A 7,471-nucleotide genomic window follows, 5' to 3' on the forward strand; every position below is an offset into this window, starting at 1 on the left:
GAGGGGAAGAAATGATTTGGAATCAAGGTGGCAGGGATTAGAGGAAACTGGGCTAGGGCTGTAACAGGCAGGTTGGACTGCAGAAAGACTTTACACCCGGGAGTGTCCTTGGCCCCCATCTCTTTCCTTTTTAGGGGAATTGGTCACAGTCTCTGTGGCAGAACTGGAAGGGACTGCATTTCCATTTCTGAAAAAGGAGTAAAGTAGGGGGAGTCTACAGCCCCCGCCCCCTACCCCCAGCTCCACTTCATTCCAGGTTACCCAGCTGGGTTTCAGGGAACCTCTCCTGGCTTTGACCTATGGAAATCAAAACTTCCAGGCAGGAGCTAAGTTGTCTTGACGAGGGAGCAGGGGCTTAGTCTCCGGTGGCGACTGTGGCTGTAGTTAGAACTTTGTTGGGGTAAGCTGGACTCCCAAGTCCCCTGTGTCTAGTTCACTGGGGTAGAGAAGGAAGGAGAACCTTTCTACAGCTTAATCTCCATTTCTTCTGCTGGGGCACACACAATTCCATTTACTCTGGTTTGCTTAGCTTCAGTTTCCCCATCTGTGGGAAGACGGCATCAGGGCCCTATGTCTTTCATTGCAGGAAGGGCAGGAAGTGGCTGGATGGAGGTTAGCAAATGAGGGTCCCAGGAAAATAAGATGGGAGGAGTGAAGGGTGAGGAAACCCAGGCATCCTGCCCCCTAGGCTCTGTCCCTCAAGATCCCTGGGGCTACCCTTCCCCCAGTCTGAGGCCGGAGGACCACTCAGAGGGCCCCCTACGTTATCCACTGAGGTTGGCACACAGATATTCCATGTCCATAGGGCTAGGAAACTGACATCCCGCACCCCCCCATCCCACCCCAGGGACCACGGTCCCCCTTCCCCACCACTTTCAAGCCTTACCCCCAGCCCAGCAGTGGAGACCCTAACCCAGGCGTCCAAGACTTCCAGCAGAGTCTGTACGGGGCAGGGGGCGGAGCAGAGGCAGGCAGGGCAGGGGGAGGGGTGGGGGCCCTGCCAGCCCCCTCCGGTGCCCCAGTTCCCAGGCAGCTCTTAAAGGGACCAAGGAGAATTAGCTAGGGACAGCTTAAGGGGGTAGGTGTAGAGGAAAGTAGGTGGTGGGGAGAGGATTAGGTTTGCCAGGGACAGGAGGGCCAGAGTAGGGGGCCTGACACATCCTCTATTCCCCTGGAACCCCCCAGACTCCTCAGTCTAGCCCTTTCTTCCTCCCATATTACCCCCATTTTGGCCACCCAGCTTATGACTACCACCTCTTTGAATCCTGGCCCCTATTCCCCTTGGGCCCTTGCCCACTTCCTCCCCCCTTCCCCATATTCGTGCCACCTCAGTCTCCGGTGAGAGCTGCCAGCTGGCACTGACTGGTACTAAGCACGGAGAATCAGCCCAAGGATTGTAAGGGCCTGAGGCCTGGCCCCAGAGGGGGAGGGGAGGCCAGCGCCTCAGAGTCAATTTAGGGTGGGGGTGGGGGAGGGCAGGAGGCACCTTCCCCTCTCAACTACCTTCTAAATCTTGTTTCCTCCGCCCCTCCCTGGGTAGGGGTCACTGAGGTGCTGGGGAGGCTAAGAGACAAAGGGTCCTGGCTCAGCCCTTCCCTCTCCTACTCCCTGATGAGCTGTCAGCGTGGTGACATAGAAAAGAAAAGTGACTTAACCGGTTACTTCTGTCCCTGGAAGGGCAGGGGGCAGCTGAGAGATACGTGTAAGTAGAGGGAAAGAGAAGTGGAAACTGAAAGACAGCAATGAGCCAGCAGAAAACCTCAGTTCTCATATCACTGCTCTGCTCAGAAATCCCCCCTGGCTCCCCAGTGCCCGTGGAATTAATTTCAAACTCCCTGACTGGTGCTCTAGACCTCCTCTCATCCCTTCAGCCTGGGAAGGCTCCGCCCAGTCCTCTTGGACCCTGCTTTCCTCAAGTTTCAGTTTAGACTCTATGGCCTACCTGGGATGGTATTTCTCCTCATTTCTACCTGATAGAAATCTTCCATGCCTTCCCCACGAAAGGACCCCTTCCTCTGTAAAGCCCTCCTGGGTTCTCCCACAGTATTCTGAGTTGCCACAGCGTTTTCTGAGAAGCAGGAGTCCTGGGTTCCACCAGCAGTGAGCTGGGTGACTTCAGGTAAACCTCTCTTCTCTCTGGGTCTCAGCTGCCTCACTTAAAACGGGAACACTAATAGTCTGCCCCCTATCGTTTTGGAAGTAATTTGGCTGAAGGTCTCAGGTTCTGCAAAAGTGCTCACACTGTGTCTATTTCTGAGTCTATGCATTTACAAATACTTATAAATCACCTACTATATTGTCAGACACTGCACTAGGTACTGGGGATTCAAACAGACAAAAACACCTATTCTCAGGTGTATGTATTCCAGTACGGAAGACAGAAAATGAACAAATATACAAACGAAATATGTCCAGTGATGATAAGTGCCCTGGAGAAAAACAAACCAGGGAAGGTGGCTCAGAATGAGGAGGAGGATGCTATTTTATTACATTTGGTCAGGGAAGGCTTTACTAGGTGGTGACATTTGAATAGAGACCTGAAGAAAGTGAGGGAACAAGCAAGCAGATATTTGATGGGAAAAGTGGTCCAGGCAGAGGGAACCACTAGAGCAAATGTCCTGAGGCAGTCGTGTGCTTTGTGCTTGGTGTGTTCTAGGAATTACGTGGGCAGTCACTGCAGCTTAAGTGGAGTAAGCACGAGGGAGAGCCGTGAGAGACGAACTGGAGGGGTCGTCATGCCTGGCTTTGCATGCCATTTAGAGGACTTTGGCTTTTACATTGAGTGCTTTGGGAAGGCTCTGGAGGGTTCTGAGCAGAGGAGTGACCCAGCTATTAAAGGACCACTCTGCTGCTGTGTGGAGAATAAAGTGCATGGAGCAAGGGCAGGAAATTAATGCCATAACCCAGACAAGAGATGGTGGTGGTGGTGAGAATGAACTGGATTCCAGATATATCTGAAAGATGGAGTTGGCAGGATTTACTAATGGATTGAACATGGGGTATGAGAAGACAAGAGGAGTTAAAGACGAACTCCAGGGTTTTTGGCCTGAGCAACCGGAAAGAAGAGTGGTCCTTGGCTGAGGTGGAGAAGATTATAGGCAAAGCAGATAAGAGTGGAGTGGAGGTGTAGAAATCAGCATATCGGTTCTGGACATGTTAACTTTGAGAACCATTGGACTGTCAAGTGGGTGTTCAGGGCAAAGGAATGAGCTAAAGGTATAAACTTGAGAGTCACCAATATATGGATGGTATTTAAAGCCATGCACCTGGAGGAAGTCTCTCAGGGCCTAAGTGTAGACAGAGGAGAGAAGAATTGAGCCCTGGGTCACTCCATCCATCAGAGGTCAGGGAGAAGAGGAAGATTCAGCAATGTCAGCTGAGCAGTGACAAACAAGGTCAAGGGAGATGAAGACTGAGAAGTGGCAGCTGGGTTAGCAACGTGCAGGTCATGGGGACCTTGCAAAAGCAGTCTTTTTCAAATGAAGGAGGAAGCAGATCAGCAGCTGAGAGTGAGGAGGGGAAGTCTGAAGAAAGAGGACAGGTATGAAATAGTCATCTGGAGAAAAGGGATGACTGCGCTAGGGACAGGAATAGCAGGGGAGGGAGTCCCAGGGGTGTGTGCTCATGAATTTAAAGACCAGTCAGCAGGGGAATCATCAGAATTCCATCCGAAGAAACTACCTGAAATATTTGAAGACAAGACATTCACTGCAGCATTATTTACAATCATAAAATTGAGAATTAATCTAAATGTCCAGAGGGGGTGGTTAAATGAAGTGTTGTATATTCATTCAGCCATTAAAAATGGCTGCAAGGGCTTCCCTGGTGGCGCAGTGGTTGAGAATCTGCCTGCTAATGCAGGGGACACGGGTTCGAGCCCTGGTCTGGGAAGATCCCACATGCCGCGGAGCGACTAAGCCCGTTAGCCACAATTACTGAGCTTGCGCGTCTGGAGCCTGTGCTCTGCAACAAGACAGGCGGCGATAGTGAGAGGCCCGCGCACCGTGATGAAGAGTGGCCCCCGCTTGCCGCAACTAGAGAAAGCCCTAGCACAGAAACGAAGACCCAACATAGCAATCAATCAATCAATCAATCAATCAATAAAATAAATAAATCTTTAAAAAAAAAATGGCTGCAAAACACAATACATTTGCAAAACATATGACTTAATAGCTATAGATAAAATTGAGAGGAAAAACTTTCTCCCTTATCTTAAGAACCAATATGAAAAAGATAATCTTGCCAATAGAAAGATGAGCAAAAGGGATAGAAACATGTTATTCACACCAGAAGAAATGCAAAAAACCAATATATGTGGATGGAAAAAGGGTTTCAACTTCTCTTCAAAGAAATGCAATTTGAAACACTAATGAACTATAATTGTTTTCCTAACAAGATGGCAAAGATTAAAACTGACAAAAATCCTGGTGTTGGGAAGAGTTTGGGAAAAAGTGGGCTCTGCTGCAGATGAGAATGGTAATGACCCAGTTTCTCTGGATGACACTTGACAATATTATCAACGGCCTTTATAATATGTATACCTTTGTCTCAGCTATTCCCCTTCTTGGAATTTATTTCTTGGAAATGCCCAGAGATGTGTGCAAAGATGTCTGTTCCAGGACACATTATTTACAAGAGCCAGGAGAAAATTGTAAATATATGTATATATTTGAAAATTGAAAAAAAAATGCTTGAAGGCCTTCCCCCATAGTGTCCATAGTGTTTACCCCCGAGTAGTGGCAGCACAGATGATTATAATTTTTTTCTTTCTCTTGTTCTACCCTCTCTGTAATGGCCAAGTATTACTTACATGATAGGAAAGGAGTCAATGTTATTATTATTGTTTTTAATAAATTTACTTATTTTATTTATTTATTTTTGGCTGTGTTGGGTCTTCGTTGCTGCATGCAGGCTTTCTCTAGCTATGGTGAGCAGGGGCTACTCTTCGTTGCAGTGTGCAGGCTTCTCCTTGCAGTGGCTCCTTGCAGTGGCTTCTCGCAGTGGCTTCTCTTGTTGCAGAGCATGGGCTCTAGGTGCGCGGGCTTCAGTAGTTGTGGCAGGAGGGCTCAGTAGTTGTGGCTCTTGGGGTCTAGAGCGCAGGCTCACTAGTTGTGGGGCATGGGTTCAGTTGCTCCGCGGCATGTGGGATCTTCCCCGACCAGGGCTTGAACCCATATGCCCTGCATTGGCAGGCGATTCTTAACCATTGCACCACCAGGGAAGTCCCAAGTCAATGTTATTTTGAAATAACATTGGAAAGTGCTTATGCATGTTAACTGAGAAAAGCAGAATCAAAGTTTAAACCACGGTGAGACCTTAACTATGTAAACTATCAATAAGTATATGTTCAGGGAAAAAAAAATCTTCAAGGAAATCCACCCGGGGTTGCCTCTGGGTGATTGAAAGGGGATGACATCTTTTTCTTCTTTGTAATTACCTGTGTTTTCCGTTTTACTACAGAGTATGTGTTACATGTTATTAACAGCAAGAAAATTCTTAATAGTCATTTGTGGTCCGCTGAGTGTCATGTGAAGTAACCACGTGTGCGACGCACCCGCTGGGCTAAGTCGTAGCTACCAATTCGACTGCATGGTCGGCTTGCCACAGCTTTTGCGGACCTGCCTTATCGCTCCGCCCTCCTCAAGAGCCGGGACCTTGCCGGCTGGTCCTGGTGCTTCCCAGCCCACAGTGCCCACGTACCCTTCTATGTTCAGAGCCCGCGCCATCCATCGGGGCCCGGCTGGGCTGGGCGGGGGGGGGGGGGGGGGGGGGAGCCCACGCCGTGGGTGGGCCTCTGGCGCCCCCAGGTGTCCAGCCTGGGAAGTCCATGTGGACGCCCTCATTTAGAAGAGACACCGGACTCCAATGATGCCCAAGACCCCATACCCACTTGGGACCCCTGAGGCCTTCGCCTGGGACTGAGAAAGGGTTTCCTTCTTCGAAGCTGCCCACCTCAGAAAGGCACCGCTTCCTCAAGCCCACGCCCCATCCTCTCAGCATCCCTTTCCCAGAGACACCTGGTTTCAGCCCATGGGGAACCAGAACTTTCCAGCAAGACTTAAAGAGGCTTTTCTCCTCTCATTCATTTTGCTTTCTCCAATTCGTTTTCCCACAAACCCAGACATGCTCTTTTTCTCACTGACTATTTTTTTTGGCTGCGTTGGGTCTTCGTTGCTGCGCGCGGGCTTTCTTTAGTTGCATCGAGCAGGCAGGGGCTACTCTTCCTCGCGGTGTGTGGGCTTCTCATTGTGGTGGCTTCTCTTGCTGTGGAGCACGGGCTCTAGGCGCGTGGGCTTCAGTAGTTGTGGCACGTGGGCTTCATTGCTCCGCGGCATGTGGGATCTTCCCGGACCAGGGCTCGAACCCGTGTCTCCTGCATTGGCAGGCAGATTCTTAACCACTGTGCCACCAGGGAAGCCCCTTCTCACTGACTTTTGACTGCAGGCTCAACGCCTCTGTCCCAGGGAACATAAACTTATATTTTATCATCACTATCTTCTTTTCAGAGGGGGAGAATAGTGTCACAGAAGTAGGGGTCTGCAGCCAGGACCCTGGGTTCTCTGCCATCTACTAGCTGTGTGGTCTTGTCGAGTTAACTCTGAGTCCCCATTTCCAGGGGCAAAGGGGACAACAACCACCTGTCAAGACAGTATGAGGGTCAAATGAAATAGCGCAGAGATGCTTTGGAATTTATAAAGGGCCAGAGAAAGTTTGGTTCCTATAGCTCATTTTCCCTGTTTGGGGCCCTTTCCCTCAGTCTGGGCTCCTCATTCCCCCAGATGATAGGCCTCCCTCTCTGAGGCTCCTACTCCGCCTGACACGTCCCTTTGTCCACAGCAGTCCACGTTTTCTGGCTCCCAGTGGACTGTAAGGTCCCTGAGGACACTGAACACACTGTCTTGTCCATTTCCCTGTCCCTGAGCTGAGCACGTAGTGTGGCGCAGAGGGACATTAACTGCTTGTTTGCAAAGTCAGTCCTGCCCCTTTCCTGCTGCTCTCACTGGCTTCTATTCCCTCCTCCCCATCTGTCCTTGCCCCAGGTCCTGAGATGTCACCACCCTCAAACTGGGTCCATATCATCATATGTCTCAGTATTCACGCTGAGTTCAGGGTACAGCACGAAGAAGGTGCTCACTAAGTGCTGGCTGGTTGAAGAAAGCTTGGAAGGAAATGCTCTCCTTCGGGCTCTGCTTCTCTGAGGGACTTACGGAGAGAGAGCCCTGCACTGGGTGGGCAATGCTCAGGTCAGAGCCTCTCCCCATCAGCCACCACTGGGTGCCCAGATGTGCATCTGAAGCTCTGAGGGCCTTGTCGCATCTCCCCTAGAGCAGGGGCAAGGCTGGGTGGCATGAGGATGCGGTGACTGAGCGACATTTGTGTGTATGTCTGTGTGTGTCTGTGTGTGTCTGTCTGCCCCTCAGAACACACAGTGACGCCCACCAACAAAGACAGACACCACAGCAGCCAGGGG

This window comes from Balaenoptera borealis (assembly GCF_965194805.1).
Source record: "Balaenoptera borealis genome assembly, chromosome: 1".
Taxonomy (NCBI): domain Eukaryota; kingdom Metazoa; phylum Chordata; class Mammalia; order Artiodactyla; family Balaenopteridae; genus Balaenoptera; species Balaenoptera borealis.